Genomic DNA, 18,805 nt, shown 5'->3' with positions numbered 1-18,805 from the left:
CAGCCCCGGACCTGGAGCCTGGGGCTGGTTGTTAAAAATCGGGGAACCCCTATTTGTCGGGCTCCCTGATTTTTAATTACCGGCCCCGGCTCCTTCAGCCTGGTGCTGGTTTCGGCTGTGGGGGGGACCCCACGCCGTTTTTTTTTTTATTTATTTATTTTTCTATTTTTTTACACTGAAGCCTGCACGGATCTGACTGATCCGTGCAGGCTAAAACGCAAATAGAACAGGAAAATGGTGTTCTATTTTCCTGTCGTATTTGCGTGGGTGTTTCACACCACTAAGCAGCCGTATTGTCAGTACGGCTGCTTAGTAAATCAGAAACCACCATTCTTTTGAATGGTGATTTCTGTCGTATCCTATCGATGGTGTAGGGCATTCGTATTTGTAACTACAAATACGAATGTTCCATCTTTAGGACTACGAATTGTTGTATTTTTGGGATTGTAAATCCCGAAAATACAAATTCGTAAAAAAAAGGTGTATTTCTCCCTACGAATACACCTTTTTTCTACGAATCCATTTTGGTAAATGTCCCCCATCATGTCACTGTGTGTTACTAGCCCAGAGATCTGACCAGTCTCCTCCCCACATTCTCTGGTGTATCTCATACATCAGGAGCCATCAGCCCCTATTATACTCCTGCTCTCCCCTCACATCATGTCACTGTGTGTTACCAGCTCAGAGATCTGACCAGTCTCCTCCCCACATTCTCTGGTGTATCTCATACATCAGGAGCCATCAGACCCTATTATACTCCTGCTCTCCCCCTCACATCATGTCACTGTATGTTACCAGCCCAGAGATCTGACCAGTCTCCTCCCCACACTCTCTGGTGTATCTCATACATCAGGAGCCATCAGACCCTATTATACTCCTGCTCTCCCCCTCACATCATGTCACTGTGTTTTACCAGCCCAGACATCTGACCAGTCTCCTCCCCACCGCTGGTATATATCAGCTCCTGGTGTCTTAAGGACTTCCTTTTCCTGTAACCCCCGGTGCTGTAAAGTGACCTGTCGCTTTGCAGCATCACTTTACTGCACTAGGGGTCACAGCACAGCAGGAGGCCCTGTAGACTGGAAGCAATCCCCTGGGGAGGTGAGTATGATTGTTTTTTACACTGTGATCAGCATGTGTGACACTGGACACACACAGCTGATCACCCTGGCCCCATCCCCGCACAGCTCTCTCTGCCTAGGAACAGAGAGAGCTGTGCAGAAGCCCAGAATTTGCACCTGAGCTCTGTGATTCCCCAGCTGAAGCTGCATTATTATCACAGGGTATTTGACTTTTTTTTTTTTAGTTTTAGTTAATTTGGCTAGAGCACGTTTCTCAAATATAAGTATGGGAGATGTGATCTGCTTACAAAAAAAAAATGCAAATTGAAGGGTTTTGATCAGTTTTTCGTGAAAATTTAACCAATTAAAGAGAGCGCATGTATACCAATGTATAAAGTTTTATTAAAGACAATAATTAAAAATACATTAGTTAATATCAACCTTGTAATAAACCTATTAGGTATAATTGCCCCTTAGGAAAAATGTCCCGTTGACAATTAGCAATGTCCCAAGACCCGTGCTAATCACAGTCTCTAATTGGCACTTAGGGACCAATAGTCAATATAAATCCTGTAGGGTAAAACACATGTGCAGATCTAATGTTATTTGAATGGTATGCTTCCCAGAGCAAAAGATCTCACCACTTGTCTTTCCCTCTTTAGAGGATATTAATTGCGGGCATTGATGATTTTGTAATTCCACGCACGAAAGTCTCCACACAGATGTATTTGCGGCCGTCTCAGACTCGGCGCTTACGGGGTCCTAGCAGTATCCGTTTGGCAGTGTGTGGGCTCCCGGCTCCGTCTAGGTTGAGCGGTGCTCTGCAGCCGCACACCTCGTGGCTGACAGGTGCTGTGTCAGTATTATTAGCCATGTCCCTCCTGCTATACCTCAATCCTCAGCGCCGCACATCAGTTTCCTGACGGGCACCGGATGGGTGATCGGGCAGGTCCTAAGGTTAGGACGGTGGGGTTTTGATTGCCGCGGCTGAGGAGACTGTCAGGCCTCGCACGGGTAGCTCCAGCGCTACCCCGGCGGTTTCCTTGCAGCACGTCCCGGCTGTTGCTAAGCAGCCGGGTCGCCCTCGCGTCATTGGACGCGGCCGCGTCATCATGCCACGACATCCGGCAGACGCCGCCATGCGTCCTGGTCCGCCTCCTCAGTCTCTTCCCCCACGGCCACAGCGGTTGCCTAGGCGACGGGGGACGCCAGGCAACCAGGCGGAAGGGGAAGACTCCGGCTCAGCCGTCCGCCCACCTGATCAGCCGCAACTGCTCACCATTGTCCGGCTCTCTATTTAAACCTTTTCACCGGGACACTCAGACGCCGGTTATAGTTCTTACCTAGCGTTCTGAGTGTTCCCGGTTCCTGGCGGTCTTGTCCTGTTCCTGCCTGTCTGTGGGTTTCCAGCTGCAGCATCCAGCGTTCCTATCCACCTCCTGGCTACTATCCTGGTGGTAGCCTGCCTTGCCTGCAGCAGTCACTGTTCTCAGATAAGTTGGGATTTCTCCCTTACCTTCTTGCTCTGAGATCACTGTGTATTTATATATATATATATTGTGTCATCATTAGTGTATTGTTACACCGGTACCCCCTGGGTACACTAGTATTCTTTTCTTATTGTGTCAACTCATGTGTATTGTTACACCCACTGGAAATCGTATTTCCCCAGAGGTTTCCTGGTCTCGGGGCGTTCCTCACCCCCGCCCTTAGGGCTGGGTTGTCCTCACCGGTGGGTACAGTTAGCTTTACCCTTGTTCTCTCCTGGCCTCGGCGGGCGAGTTGTCCATACTTAAGACCTGCCTGTAGCGGAGTGGGGCGGACCTAATTCGCCCTTCAGCCGAGACGGGCCCAGGTAAAGCCTAGCCCTGCACTTGTCCGTCGATTCCAGGTGGAGGCAACGGAGTTAGGGGTGGTGAGGACACCCGTGTCCATAACATTTGGTGAGGACACCCGTGTTCATAACATTATAACCGGCCATTTACTTAGCCCAGTCTCATCTTTATCATGGATCCTGCGCAGCAGGCCGCCAGCCATACTCTGGTAGGACAGATGCATTCGCTTACACAAAAGCTCCAGGAGCTTACACTCCGGGTCAACACACAGGAGGAGCGGGTCCATGGTGTCGTGTCTGCTTCCAGAAATCCTGAGCCTAAACTTAGTCTCCCAAATCGTTTTTCTGGGGATCGCTCACATTTCTATAACTTTAGAGAGGCCTGTAAATTATATTTTAAACTCCGCCCGGTCTCTTCTGGCTCTGAGTCCCAACGTGTGGGCATAATTATTTCCCTCCAGGGGGATCCACAGACCTGGGCGTTCGGTCTCCCAGCTAGAGATGTAGCTCTTTCCTCCGTTGACTCTTTTTTTTCTGCTATGGGCTTGTTGTATGACGACCCTGATCGGTCCGCCTCTGCCGAAGCGAATCTTCAGGCACTACGGCAGGGTCATTTTTCATTGTCCTTTTGCTCCTCTTGTCTTGGGCCTACCTTGGTTAAAGAAACACAATCCCAACATAGACTGGGTCTCGGGGGAGATCACTCGGTGGGGGTCTTCGTGTGCGGACAACTGTCTCTCTCTTCCTCTCCGGGCCTCACACCCTGTCCTTTCTGCTTTACCTCTTCCCTACCGGGATTATTCTGATGTTTTCTCCAAAAAGGAAGCAGAGACATTGCCCCCTCATCGTTCGTTTGATTGTGCTATTGATCTTGTCCCCAACTCTAGGCTGCCCAAGGGGCGTTTATATGCACTGTCTGTCCCGGAATCCCAGGCTATGGATGATTAAATTAAAGAAAGCCTTGAGAAGGGTTTCATTCGCCCATCTAAGTCTCCTGTGGGCGCAGGGTTTTTTGGTGGAGAAAAAGGATGGGTACTTACGCCCCTGTATAGACTACCGGGCTCTTAATCAGATCACGATAAAGAATTCCTACCCGTTACCCCTCATTTCGGTCTTGTTCGATCAAATTCGGGAAACGGTCATTTTTTCAAAGATCGATTTGAGGGGAGCATATAACCTCATAAGAATCCGCCACGGAGACGAGTGGAAGACGGCCTTCAATACCCACACTGGCAACTACGAATATCTGGTGATGCCGTTCGGCTTGGCCAACGCCCCCGCAGTCTTCCAAGACCTCATTAACGAAGTGCTCAGGCCTTTTTTAGGGTTATTCGCTGTAGTCTATCTGGACGACATTTTAATTTTTTCCAAAAGTCTTTCAGAACATCGACAACATGTCCGCATGGTTCTCCAAAAACAACGGGAGAACCACTTGTACGCCAAGTTGGAAAAGTGTGAGTTTGAGGTTCCCAGATTTCTTTCCTGGGTTATGTCATCACCTCTAAGGGGTTTTCTATGGATCCTTGTAAAGTACAAGCTATTCTTTCCTGGGCTCGCCCCAACAATCTCAAAGCGGTTCAAAGATTCCTAGGATTCTCAAATTATTACCGCAAGTTTATCTGCTCCTTTTCGGATATTGTCGAGTTAACCCGCAAGGGAGCAGATCCAAAGAATTGGTCCCACCAGGCCATTGAATCCTTCGAGAAGCTGAAGAAGGCTTTTTGTTCGGCCCCCATTCTTCATCATCCTTATCCCAGAAATCCATTTCTGGTCGAAGTTGACGCTTCCGATGTTGGGGCCGGTGCAGTTCTCTCTCAGAAAGACGTCCATGATCACAAGATTCATCCTTGTGCCTATTTCTCTCGTAAATTCTCTTCGGCAGAAAGGAATTACGACGTTGGCAATAGGGAACTTCTGGCCATAAAATGGGCATTTGAGGAATGGCGCCATTGGCTTGAGGGAGCAGAGCATGTTATCACGGTAATCACAGATCACAAAAACTTGGCTTACATCGAATCGGCCAAACGACTAAACCCGCGTCAAGCACGCTGGGCTCTGTTTTTTACCAGGTTCTGATTCGTTATCACCTTTAGACCAGGTCCCAAGAACATCAAAGCCGACGAACTGTCTCGTAGCTTTCAGACCACTCAAGGTGCCAGACTTGATGCAGTACCCATTGTTCCGCCTTCTATTATCATTGCCGGTCTGACCCAAGAATTAGCAGCACGTGTCCTCGCTTCCCAGTCCTCTGCTCACCGGTTGACACCGCAGGATCGGCTTTTTGTTCCCAAGAGTTTACGAGAGTTGGTCCTCAAGGACTTTCATTCCAGTAGGCTGGCTGGACATCCAGGTACCACCAAGACTCTTGAACACTTGTCTAGAGCAGTCTGGTGGCCCACCATGAAACAGAACGTGACTCGCTTTGTTTCCTCTTGTCCGATTTGTGCCCGGCACAAGTCCTCTCGATTATACCCGGTGGGTCAACTCCTTCCTTTGTCTATTCCGGAGAGACCATGGTCCCATATTTCTATGGATTTCATCGTCGACCTTCCTCCTTCTGCCCACTTCACCACCATTTGGGTCACGGTCGATCGATTTAGCAAGATGGCGCATTTTATACCTTTGCGCAAGCTCCCCACCGCCAGGGAGTTAGCCCAATTGTTCATTACTCACATTTTTAGACTTCATGGTCTCCCCAGGGACATAGTTTCGGACAGGGGCTCTCAGTTTGTGGCCAGGTTTTGGAGAAGCTTTTGTTCCAGTCTGGGGATTCAGTTCAGTTTGTCCTCTGGGTATCACCCACAATCCAACGGACAAACCGAAACGACCAACCAGCCCTTAGAGCAATATTTACGCTGCTTCGTATCCAAGTCTCAGAGTAATTGGGCAGAGCTGGTACCTTTAGCTGAGTTCTCCTATAACAACGCTTATCATGTGTCATCCAAAAGGTCGCCTTTTCTCTGTAATTTTGGGTTTCATCCTAAATGTAATTCCTTCGACATTCCCATGAATGCAGCTCAGCCTTCCTCCTCTGCAGTCACTCTTCTCAGAGAGTCTTGGAAGAAGGTTCATCTCGCCCTTAAACAGTCCTCTGCACGGTCCAAGGTCTTTTTCGATAGGCACAGGAGGCCATGTTTGTTTAGGATTGGTCAAAAGGTTTGGTTGTCTACTCGGAATATCAAGCTTCGTCAGAGGTGTCCGAAACTGGGCCCCAAATTCATCGGACCATTCCTCATTATTGAACAAATCAACCCGGTAGCGTTCAGGTTGCAGTTACCCAGGTCTTTGAGAATTAATAATGTCTTCCATTGCTCCCTTTTCAAGCCTGTCTCTACACTTTTTCACCCGAGGCAGCGCTGTAAACCAGTCCTTGTTAAGGGCCATAAGGAATTTGTGGTAGAACGCATTTTAGATTCATGCGGGGGCAGCTTAAGTTTCTGGTTCATTGGCAGGGCTTCGGGGATAAAGAGAGGTCTTGGGTTCCTGACAGGTTGTTACGCGCTCCCAGGCTAAGGGTGGAATTTTAAACAGATTTCCTTTGAAGCCTGGCAGTAAGGGTTCAGTGACCCCTCCTCAAGGGGGGGGGGTACTGTCAGGCCTCGCGCGGGTAGCTCCAGCGCTAGCCCGGCTGTTTCCCTGCAGCACGGCCCGGCTGTTGCTAAACAGCCGGGACGCCCTTGCGTCATCATGCCGCGACATCCGGCAGACGCCGCCGTGCGTCCTGGTCCGCCTCCTCAGTCTCTTCCCCCACAGCCGCAGCGGTTGCCTAGGCGACGGGGGACGCCAGGCATCCAGACGGAAGGGGAAGACTCCGGCTCAGCCGTCCGCCCACCTGATCAGCCACAGCTGCTCACCATTGGCCGGCTCTTTCATTTAAACCTTTTCACCGGGACACTCAGACGCCGGTTATAGTTCTTACCTAGCGTTCTGAGTGTTCCCGGTTCCTGGCAGTCTTGTCCTGTTCCTGCCTGTCTGTGGGTTTCCAGCTGCAGCATCCAGCGTTCCTATCCACCTCCTGGCTACTATCCTGGTGGTAGCCTGCCTTGCCTGCAGCAGTCACTGTTCTCAGATAAGTTGGGATTTCTCCCTTACCTTCTTGCTCTGAGATCACTGTGTATTTATATACAGTATATATATTGTGTCATCATTAGTGTATTGTTACACCGGTACCCCCTGGGTACACTAGTATTCTTTTCTTATTGTGTCAACTCATGCGTATTGTTACACCCACTGGAAATCGTATTTCCCCAGAGGTTTCCTGGTCTCGGGGCGTTCTTCACCCCCGCCCTTAGGGCTGGGTTGTCCTCACCGGTGGGTACAGTTAGCTTTACCCTTGTTCTCTCCTGGCCTCGGCGGGTGAGTTGTCCATACTTAAGACCTGCCTGTAGCGGAGTGGGGTGGACCTAATTCGCCCTTCAGCCGAGACGGGCCCAGGTGAAGCCTAGCCCTGCACTTGTCCGTCGATTCCAGGTGGAGGCAACGGAGTTAGGGGTGGTGAGGACACCCGTGTCCATAACATTTGGTGAGGACACCCGTGTTCATAACAGAGACGTAATGGCAAGTCTCTGTGGAGATGGCAAGGCTGATGATATGCTCCTGGGTGGCCCAAGGAAGTGAGAAAACCTCTTTTGCTTGACGCGTTTCTCCGTCTATGTATTCAGACGGTTTCCTCAGAAGGTATAAGAACCCATATCTTCTGCCTGTCTTATAAAGCACTCCTGCCCAATCAGCCTGGGGCTTTAATTTGCATACACCTGTTGTTTAATTAACTGTATCTCCAGGTGTAATCAACCTATGAAGTTTTCACTTTTTAGGTATTCTCATTTTCTCCTTCATCCACCTGTGACACCTCACTGGACTAACAGTGGGGAATAGAAGGGCGACTGCAGGGAGCATGGGCACTTTAAGAATTTTGTGGCCAGCTCCTCCCCTTCTACTTCCCCCAGACAGTCAGTCTTATGTTGTGCCCTGCGGGAGCTAGGCACACTTCTGGCTTGCTCCAGGGCAAGTTCAGGAGAATTTCTTTATTTTTTTTACTCTACAATCAGCAAGAGGAGGGTCAGACAGCCTCTGCCTCTGTCTGACCCTGCCGTTGGAGCTGCCGGGGGGACCAGTTCGCAGCTTCATGCGGCTTGTGCTCTGGCCCCGGCTGAGGAAACCACAGTTTCCGGAGTGGACAGAGACACTGATGCGTGCGGCGCGTGTCCTGATCTCCCACCAGCCACACTACCCACCGGCCAGCCTGGCAGGGGTGAGTAGAGCCCGGTCCCTCTACTAGAGAGGATGCCATGGCAGTGGCGTATATAAACAAGCAGGGCGGCACTCGCAGCCATGAGAGGTCAGTCGGATTCTCCTCTGGGCCCAGGACAACGCTCAGGCTATTTCCGCAGTATTCCTCCCAGGGGTCGAAAACTGGGAGGCAGACTTCCTGAGCCGACGCGACATGCACCCCGGAGAGTGGTGTCTGCATCCTCAGGTGTTCAAGCAACTGGTGAGGAGGTGGGGTCTCCCTCAAGTCAACCTCATGGCGTCTGGACACAATCACCAGTTGCCCCTATACAGAGCTCGGACTTGAGATCCATGAGCAGTGGGAGTAGATGCCCTGACAATGCCTTGGCCTTACCGGTTTGTGTATCTGTTTCCTCCATTCCCTCTGCTTCCGCGACTGCTACAGCGCATTCAGAGGGAGGCGGCCACGGTTCTTCTGATAGCACCGTATTGGCCGCGCAGGTCTTGGTACACAAACCTCACGTCCATGCTCGTCGACGAACCATGGCCATTGCCTCTGCAGGAGGATCTGCTCAGTCAAGGCCCTTTCTACCATCAGAGCCTGGAACATCATTTGACGGCGTGGGTACTGAGAAGTCCATCCTGAGGAAGGCAGGGATTCTGGCTACGGTTATCCCTATGATGCTGAGGGCCAGGAAAGAGGTGACATCTCTCCACTATTACCGTATCTGGAGAGCTTACATCAATTGGTGGGAGGGGCGGGGTGTCTCACCAAAGTTGTTCAAAAAGTCGAGACTCCTTCTCTTCTTACATGCAGGCCTGTCCACAGGCTTGAGACTGGGCTCCCTCAAGGTACAAGTATCGGCCTTGTCTGTATATTTTCAGAGCCGTTTGGCTTTATTTTTGGAGGTACAGACCTTTTTCCATGGGGTCCTCCGTATTCAACCCCCTTTTAGGGCTCCTACCGCACCATGGGACTTGGATTTGGTTTTAACCTTTCTCCAATCCTCTTTGTTCAAACCTCTAGAATCGGTGGAATTAAAATATCTTGCATGGAAGACTGTGCTCCTTTTGGCCTTGCCCTCCGCAAGGAGTGTCTGTGACCTAGGTAGGGGCGCTTTCTTGTAAACCACCATTCCTGATCTTTCACCCGGACAGGACGGAACCTGCAAGGCTTTTCTGCCTAAAGTGGTTACAGCCTTTCACATAAACCAGCCCATTGTAGTCTCGGCATTTGAGGGGGATTCTCCGGTTAACGAGTTTTTGGATGTGGTGCAGACCCTCCATATCTATGTAGAAAGGACGGCCTCCATTAGAAAGACTGATGCTTTGTTCGTGGTCTACGATCCGGTAAAAAGAGATTGGCCTGCAACCAAACAGACGCTATCTCTGTGGATTCGTCTGACCATCAGACAGGCGTACATCGCGGAGGCTCGTCATCCTTCTACCATATCGGCGCACTCTACGCGCTCGGAAGGTCCCTCTTGGGTGGCTGCCCAAGGGGTTTCCATTCAGCAGCTCTGCCGGGCTGCTACCTGGTCGAGTAGGAAGACCTTTGTCAGGTTCTACCAATTTGATACCATTACAGACCCTGCTTCTCAGTTTGGTCGCGTGGTTTTGATGGGATCTCAGCGCTGTCCCGTCTGTGTTGGGAGCTCTGGGACGTCGCCACTGTTACTCCAGTGACACCTGGTAGATGGAGAAAACTGGATTTTGTACTTACCATTAAATCCTTTTCTCTGATTCCACAGGTGTCACTGGACTCCCGCCTCGGCGCTAAAGTTCTTGTTTACTTCATTCAGACCAGTTTATTTTCTTTGGTTTTCTACAGCACCATAGGTCTGTTCCAGTAAGATTAGAGTTTCAGTCAGTTGGCTTTGCTGAAACTCTCCACGATGGTATGTGTGGTCTAGTTTGTGTTTTCTGACCTTTTTCAATTTCAGTTCTTTTCTTATGTTGTTCTGTGTAAGAGTGTTTTGTTTGTACTCATCTCCTCCTGGGAAGTGTTTTTCCTATCTTCCAGCTCCCTCCGGGCACAATTCTTTTGACTGTCTGGGGGAAGTAGAAGGGGAGGAGCTGGCCACACTGTCTCTGAAAATTATTAAAGTGCCCATGCTCCCTGCAGTTGACTTTCTATTCCCCACTGTAACTCCAGTGACACCTGTGGAATCGGAGAAAAGGATTTAATGGTAAATACAAAATCCTGTTATTTGGAGCAATTCTATTTAAACATACATAACAATTATGACCTCATATTATACAATATATGAAAAATGCATATACATACACAAATAAAAGTATCTATAAGTATTGGCATCGCTGAACGTAATCACCTTACTTCACTTTATTAACATTCCTAGTCCTCAACATTAATTGTTTATTCACATTCATTTGAGCCAGCTCTTGGCTCGACGGTAAAGAATCGGTCCTTCAGTTTACACCAACCTTCCGATTGGTGGTTCGAGTCACACATCAGACCAAACCCAACTGTGGGTGTGTATAAATAGATTTCTTTTTTTATATTATTTTATATTGATTTTTTATTGTGCCAGGCATAAAAGGCTATATAATTAAAAGTGGTAACCTAAAGATATATAATAATAATAATAAATGTTAATTTAACCATAATCAAAATATAAATGAGAATAAATAAATATAGATAAATAATAAAAAATAGTAAATAAATGAAAATAAAAATAAATAAAAATCCAAATAAAATAAAAAATGTAAAATAAATGTAAATAGAGATAAAAAGAAAAATATTTATACACACCCACATTTGGGTTTGGTCTGATGTGTGACTCGAACCACCAAGAGCTGGCTCAAATGAATGTGAATAAACAATTTAATGTTGAGGACTAGTAATGTTATTGAAGTGAAGTAAGGTGATTACGTTCAGCGATGCCAATACTTCTAGATACTTTTATTTGTGTATGTATATGCATTTTTTATATATTGTATAATATGAGTTTATAATTATGTATGTTTAAATAGAATTGCTCCAAATAATGAGAATAGCTAAAAAGTGCAAAACTTCATAGGTTGATTACACCTGGACATACAATTAATTAAACAACAGGTGTATGCAAATGAAAGCCCCAGGCTGATTGGGCAGGATTGCTTTATAAGACAGGCAGAGGATTTGGGCTCTTATACCTTCTGAGGAAACCTTTTGATTACATAGATGGAGAAACGCGTCAAGGAAGAGAGCTTTTCTCACCCCCTTGGGCCACCCAGGAGCATATCATCACCCTTGCCATCTCCACAGAGACTTGCCATTACGTCTCCTCAGCCGCGGCAATCAAAACCCCACCGTCCTAACCTTAGGACCTGCCCGATCACCCATCCGGTGCCCGTCAGGAAACTGATGTGCTGAGGGTTGAGGTATAGCAGGAGGGGCACGGCTAATAATACTGTCACAGCACCTGCCAGCCACGTGGTGTGCGGCTGCAGAGGACCGCTCAACCTAGACGAGCCGGGAGGCCACACACTGCCAAACGGATACTGCTAGGACCCCGTAAGCGCCGAGTCTGAGACGGCCGCAAATACATCTGTGTGGAGACTTTCTTGCGTGGAATTACAAAACCATCAATGCCCGCAATTAATATCCTCTAAAGAGGGAAAGACAAGTGGTGAGATCTTTTGCTCTGGGAAGCATACCATTCAAGTAACATTAGATCTGCACATGTGTTTTACCCTACAGGATTTATATTGACTATTGGTCCCTAAGCACCAATTAGAGACTGTGTGATTAGCACGGGTCTTGGGACATTGCTAATTGTCAATGGGACATTTTGCCTAAGGGGCAATTATACCGAATAGGTTTATAACAAGGTTGATATTAACTAATGTATTTTTAATTATTGTCTTTTAATAAAACTTTATACATTGGTATACATGCGCTCTCTTTAATTGGTTCTTTTTTCGCTCTTTAACTACTGTTGCCTTGGTAGCTGCACATATATACCAAGCATAAGCACTCATAGTGAATTGTGATATATATATTTGGAGTAATTGATTATTTAGAAGTTTTGCGCCTGAATTATTATTATTATTTTGCTTTCATAAAAACTGCTCCAAAAGCCCGTTAGTACATTCAGGGGAAACTAAAATAATGTAAAAATACCCTTTATTGCATTATTTTGGTAAAAATAATGTAAATGGGTCCTTCTATTTGAAGGGGCTGATGGGATACAGAGGGGAGAGACTGGGGATCATAGAGAGGGGGGTACAGAGCGGAGAGACAGGAGATCATAGAGAGGGGGGTACAGAGCCGAGAGACTGGGGATCATAGAGAGGGGATACAGAGGGGAAAGACTGGGTATCATAGAGAGGGGATACAGAGCGGAGAGACTGGGGATCATAGAGAGGGGGGTACAGAGCAGAGAGACTGGGGATCATAAAGAGGGGATACAGAGCGGAAAGACTGGGGATCATAGAGAGGGTATGCAGAGCGGAGAGACTGGGGATCATAGAGAAAGGATACAGAGCCGAGAGACTGGGGATCATAAAGAGGGGATACAGAGGGGAGAGACTGGAGATCATAGGGGATACAGAGCGGAGAGACTGGGGATCATAGAGAGGGGATACAGAGCGGAGAGACTGGGGATCATAGAGAAGGGGATACAGAGCGGAGAGACTGGGGATCATAGAGAAGGGGATACAGAGCGGAGAGTCTGGGGATCATAGAGAGGGGATACAGAGCGGAGAGACTGGGGATCATAGAGAGGGGATACAGAGCGGAGAGACTGGGGATCATAGAGAGGGGATACAGAGTGGAGAGACTGGGGATCATAGAGAGGGGGGTACAGAGCCGAGAGACTGGGGATCATAGAGAAGGGATACAGAGGGAAGAGACTGGGCATCATAGAGAGGGGATACAGAGCGGAGAGACTGGGGATCATAGAGAAAGGATACAGAGCCGGGAGACTGGGTATCATAGAGAGGGGGTTAAGAGCGGAGAGACCGGGGATCATAAAGAGAGGATACAGAGCGGAGAGACTGGGGATCATAGAGAGGGGATACAGAGGGGAGAGACTGGGGATCAAAGAGAGGGGATACAGAGGGGAGAGACTGGGGATCATAGAGAGGGGATACAGAGGGGAGAGACTGGAGATCATAGAGAGGGGGGTTACAGAGCAGAGAGACTGGAGATCATAGAGAGGGGGGTACCGAGCAGAGAGACTGGGGATCATAGAGAGGGTATGCAGAGCGGAGAGACTGGGGATCATAGAGAAAGGATACAGAGCCGAGAGACTGGGGATCTTAAAGAGGGGATACAGAGGGGAGAGACTGGAGATCATAGGGGATACAGAGCGGAGAGACTGGGGATCATAGAGAGGGGATACAGAGCGGAGAGACTGGGGATCATAGAGAAGGGGATACAGAGCGGAGAGACTGGGGATCATAGAGAAGGGGATACAGAGCGGAGAGTCTGGGGATCATAGAGAGGGGATACAGAGCGGAGAGACTGGGGATCATAGAGAGGGGATACAGAGCGGAGAGACTGGGGATCATAGAGAGGGGATACACAGCGGAGAGACTGGGGATCATAGAAAGGGGGGTACAGAGCCGAGAGACTGGGGATCATAGAGAAAGGATACAGAGCTGAGAGACTGGGTATCCTAGAGAGGGGGTTAAGAGCGGAGAGACCGGGGATCATAAAGAGAGGATACAGAGCGGAGAGACTGGGGATCATAGAGAGGGGATACAGAGGGGAGAGACTGGGGATCAAAGAGAGGGGATACAGAGGGGAGAGACTGGGGATCATAGAGAGGGGATACAGAGGGGAGAGACTGAGGATCATAGAGAGGGGTTACAGAGCAGAGAGACTGGGGATCATAGAGAGGGGATACAGAGCGGAGAGACTGAGGATCATAGAGAGGGGATACAGAGTGACAGCAGGAAAGCATTAGTAAGGAATTGGGGTATCAGAGTCTGACTGATACATCAGAGAGAGGTGAAGAGCTGGGCGGGGAAAGTTCCCATGGTGGTGGGTAACGTCTTGCAGGCCTGAGTGGGAGGAGGTAATTAGGTGGGAGGTGAGGTGCCCGTCATTGTCATTGGACAGAGATGGAAGTTGGGGAGGAGACATAGGAGCAGGTTACAGTAATCCAGTCTGGTCTGTAACCAGTGATTGGATGAGAGTCTTAGGGCCCTATTCAGACCTGCTCGCTGTGCTGCGTGATTTCGGATCCCAGGGATCAGGATAACACCGCCCCTCTGAACGCACGCCGCCCCCTGCCCCCTCCCACCCTGTGCAGGGATACGTACAGGTACACATCCATCCGCTAGCGCCCACACAGAGAATAAATCATTTGGTCACCTACCATCGTATGATTGGTCCTGTCCCTGACGCTCACAGACGCCACGTAACCCGGAATCACTCGGTGGCTGTGAGGATTTTAGCGATTTCCGTTTGGGAGCCGACAACCAGCTCAGACGTCAGGTGCGCACACGCAGTTCCTGCTGTTATTTTTTTTTTTAAAACAATTTTATTGAGCAAATACACGGATAAACAGGCTTTACAGACCAGCTGTTTTCACAAAATATCAAGACAGCGTGTATCACAATTTGCCAAGTTTTCTGTATTTAACATAGTGCAAGAAGAGAGCTGAGAGATAGAAAGAGGGGAAGGAAAAGGGCGTGACATCAGGGGTGAGATAGAGAGGAGGGAGGGATGGGGGAGGAAGGAACAAGAGAAGAACGAGTGAGGGGGGACTGGGAAGCGAGGGGGGGGGGGAGGGGGTTGGCCTCCATTAACATGGCTCAAACGGGGGTGGCATGTTTTGATGTGAAAGCCACGGGTCCCAAACCTTTTGAAAGGACTTAAGTGAGTGGCGTAAAGTTGCAGTAATGTATTCCATCTTATATACATACCACACCCGTGTGAGAATTGCCTGTATTGGGGCTGGGGTGGGTTTTTTCCAATCAGCCGCAATTTGACATGTCATTGCCGACGATATATGTCTTAGTAATTTGTGCTGATGTTGGGAAAGCTCGGGGGGCTTCAGTGGGAGGAGGAAGTATCTGGGGTCTCTTGGCACCGTAACTCCCAGCAGAGCTGTGATTAAGTCGATTACTTCTCTCCAAATGCCCGTGATTTGGGGGCAGGTCCACCAAATGTGGAGGAAGTCACCTTCAGAAGGGCAACCCCTCCAACATCTGTCAGAGACCTTAGGAAATATCTTATGCAGCCTAGAGGGGACGTAGTACCAGCGATATAGCAGTTTATATGTATTTTCTTTGATTTTTACGCAGATGGAACTTGACGCTGCATTGTCGCGTATTTCCTCCCAGTCTTCCTCGTCCAGGGCGAGACCCAGGTCTCTTTCCCAAGCCTTTTCATGAGGAGCCCGGGACGAGGCTGTGAAGGGATCTAGCAGGGAGTATAGTGCAGAGATTAACCCTTTAGATGAGTCGCGCTTCCAACAAATGTATTCAACGGAGGATAGTGGCCTAGCAATTAATGTAGATACTACTTTGGTGTGAAAGTGGCGAATCTGGAGAAAACGGAAGAAATCTATGTTTGGAATTGACGTGCCTTCTCTGACTTCGGAGAACTGGGGGAAGGATGCTTTGTCCGATATGTCGTTTAAATAATAAATGCCATCTTTAAGCCAGCTGGACAGGGAGGAGCATCCCAAGCCGGGGGGGAAAGCGGGGTTATGGAATAAAGGTATCAATGGGGAGGGTGGTGGGGCCAAGTTATATGTTTTATTCATTCTGTCCCAGACCGCCAGAGCACGCGACACCACCGGGTGCGACACTGTTGAGTGCGGACGTTTAGTTCTGGGTAGCCACGGCAGGGAGGACAAAGTGTTCAGACCAAAGTCCCCCGCTTCTATGTTCACCCATACTTTGTTCGCGCCCCAGGGGTTACACCACTGAACGGTCTGGGACAGCTGTGAGGCATAGTAATATCTCTTGAAATCTGGAATCCCCAGGCCACCTTGGCAGGAGGGCCTCTGCAGTAGTTTTAATCTTATACGGGGGCGTTTTTTGTCCCATATGAATTGTGATGATTGGTGTTGCAAAAATTTAAAAACATAAGTCGGGACGTATATGGGCAGGGTCTGAAAGAGGTACAACAGGCGTGGGAGGATATTCATTTTTATAGAGTGTATTCTGCCTATCCAGGAGATTAAGTGGGAGGACCAGGTGGAAAGGTCTGACTTAATCGTGTCTAGCAGTCTCGGGAAGTTGGCTTGAAAAAGTTGGTGGTAATGATGTGTTAGATAGAGACCTAGATATTTCACTTTTTTTCTGTTCCAATTACAAGGTAGCATTTTTAACAGCTCTGCTTTAAGGGGTCCGGGCACATGAAAGTCAAGAACTTCGGTTTTATCAACATTTATTTTATAGTCAGAAAGGCGGGAGTATTGTTGAATCTCTGATAATAAATGGGGGATAGAGCTCACTGGATCGGCGAGGGTCAAGAGCACGTCGTCTGCATATAATGCTATTTTGTGCTCCGAGGAGCCTACTTTGACGCCATGGATAGACGTGTTATTGCGTATCCTCGCCGCCAGGGGCTCCATGACCAGGGCAAAGATTAATGGAGAGAGGGGGCAGCCTTGACGAGTGCCGTTGGTTATATTGAAGGGGTCTGACCTTGCCCCGTTTACAACAACCCGGGCGGAAGGTGTACGATATAGGGCTTTGACCCCCTCCAAGAAGGGCCCTGAGATGCCCATATTTTCCAACACGGCGAAAGCGAAGGACCACGATATACGATCGAATGCCTTCTCTGCATCTAATGCTAGGAGCAAGGCCGGATTTTTCTGCTTCTGGATTATATGGATAAGGTCAATCGCTCGCCTTGTGTTGTCCGACGCCTGGCGCCCCGGGATGAAACCCACCTGGTCCGGGTGGACAAGGAATTGGAGTAGGGGAGCCAGACGTCCGGCTAGAATTTTTGCATAGATCTTCAGGTCAATATTCAATAGTGAAATCGGCCTGTAGTTTGCACATATTGTTGGGTCTCTGCCCGCTTTAGGAATCACCACTATATCCGCTAGGGCCGTCTCCGGGGGAAAGGAGGCACCCTCCAGTATATTGTTGAACAGGGCCACTAAATGGGGGGCTAGTTCTTTTGCAAACCGCTTATAATAAATGGCCGAAAACCCGTCTGGGCCAGGCGCTGCTGATGAGCGCATAGATCTGATTGCCGCTACCACTTCTTCCTCTGTAATCTTCCCACTTAGGGTGGCCAGTTGAGCCTCGGGAAGGAGCGGGAGGGGGGTGTCTGCAAGGTAGGAGATCATTTCTTCGTTAACTGAGGTGCATGTGAGGGGGGGCCTTTTTAAATTATATAGGGCGTTAAAGAAAAGTTGGAATTCTCTGGCTATTTCTGTCGGGTCAAACGTGCAGGATCCTAATGTTGGGGATTGTATTTTTTCAACTAACCTAGAAGCTTGTTGCCGTCTAAGTTTATTGGCTAGTAGAGTGTCAGCCTTGTCTGCTTTGTCATAGAAGCATTGCCCAAGCTTAAAAAGAATTTTTGCCGCCCGGTGAGCTAAAAGTGTGTTCAGCTGGCCTCTGATCGTTTCTATTTGGGATAGCAGACTAGAGGTAGGTGAACTTTTGTGCTGCTCCAGTAGGGTGGCCAGCTGTGATTCTAAGGCATGTATCTGGGAGGCCCATTTTTTCCGGACAGAGGCAACCTTAGATATTATCACACCCCTAATTGTGGCTTTATGAGCCTCCTAAACAATGCCAGGGGATGTGTCCGACGTGGGATTTTCTTTAAAATAGTTAGTGATGGCAGCTTTGACCTCCTTCAGTGAGGAGGGATGTTCCAAGATGGAGTTGTCTAGCCTCCATCTTCTGGCTCCCGGTGGCCAGTCGTGAAGGTCGAGATCTATGACGGTGCCGGCATGGTCTGTCCAGGAGAATGGTGCCATGCCCGTTCCCCTAACATGTGGAATAAGGGAGGAGGAGATGAGTAACATGTCGATCCTAGAATATTGCTGGTGAGGGGCCGAAAAGTGAGTATAGTCTCTCGAGTGTGGATATTTCAGGCGCCAAGAATCACATAGCCTGTAGTGTCTCATGGCGGCTACGAGAGTGCGTGTGGCTCTAGGGGTATCTGCTGTGCGTGGGCCTGCTGTTATTTATTACATCTCTATTAGATATGGACAATTCCTCCTGCTCTGGCGCGTTTTCTACTCCTTTACGGTTTCCACTATTTTCTATCCGATTTATCATTCGATGTGCATTCGATTTGCTATTAGATGAACACTGGCTTCAGGCAGGAGATGGACATGGACTGGAACGCTGCAGTGATACATTAGATTTCCGCTATATAGTCTTAGCTGCTATAACTATTTATCTATTTGATTTGCATTGGGATCCAATCTGCATCTAATGTGCAAAAACCATTTGATGACCATTCGATTTTCTATTCGATTTTGCTTCTATAAAGCCTATCTCACCATGTGTATGCTCTATTAGACATATATATCTGTGGATGGATTGTTCTCCATACACCCTGCCCAATCCATAGTGACTGATGTCACAAATGGGCGGATACAATTACATGCGCCGGCCAATTCCGCTGCACATCACCGCTGCCTACTGCAGCAGGTGTATGGGAGGTCAGGAGATATCACACACAGCACCATGCACCATCTAGCTTTAGGTATGTTGACCATTGGCTGTGTTGCAGAGCTGACGCGAT

General features: G+C 48.7%; 1 protein-coding gene and 1 pseudogene across 1 annotated transcript in view; both read left to right on the top strand.

The window, feature by feature from the left end:
* The window catches only part of LOC146007463 (uncharacterized), a 137,507-nt gene that overhangs the window by 8,917 nt on the left and 109,785 nt on the right, over window positions 1-18,805 (top strand). The gene's annotated exons all lie outside the window — the stretch shown is intronic.
* The window catches only part of LOC146007371 (uncharacterized), a 34,462-nt pseudogene continuing 33,543 nt past the window's right edge, over window positions 17,887-18,805 (top strand).

Source organism: Crinia signifera, chromosome 6 (genome assembly GCF_055691185.1).
Source record: "Crinia signifera chromosome 6, ASM5569118v1, whole genome shotgun sequence".
NCBI lineage: Eukaryota > Metazoa > Chordata > Amphibia > Anura > Myobatrachidae > Crinia > Crinia signifera.
This window is presented reverse-complemented; position numbering and strand designations above follow the sequence as displayed.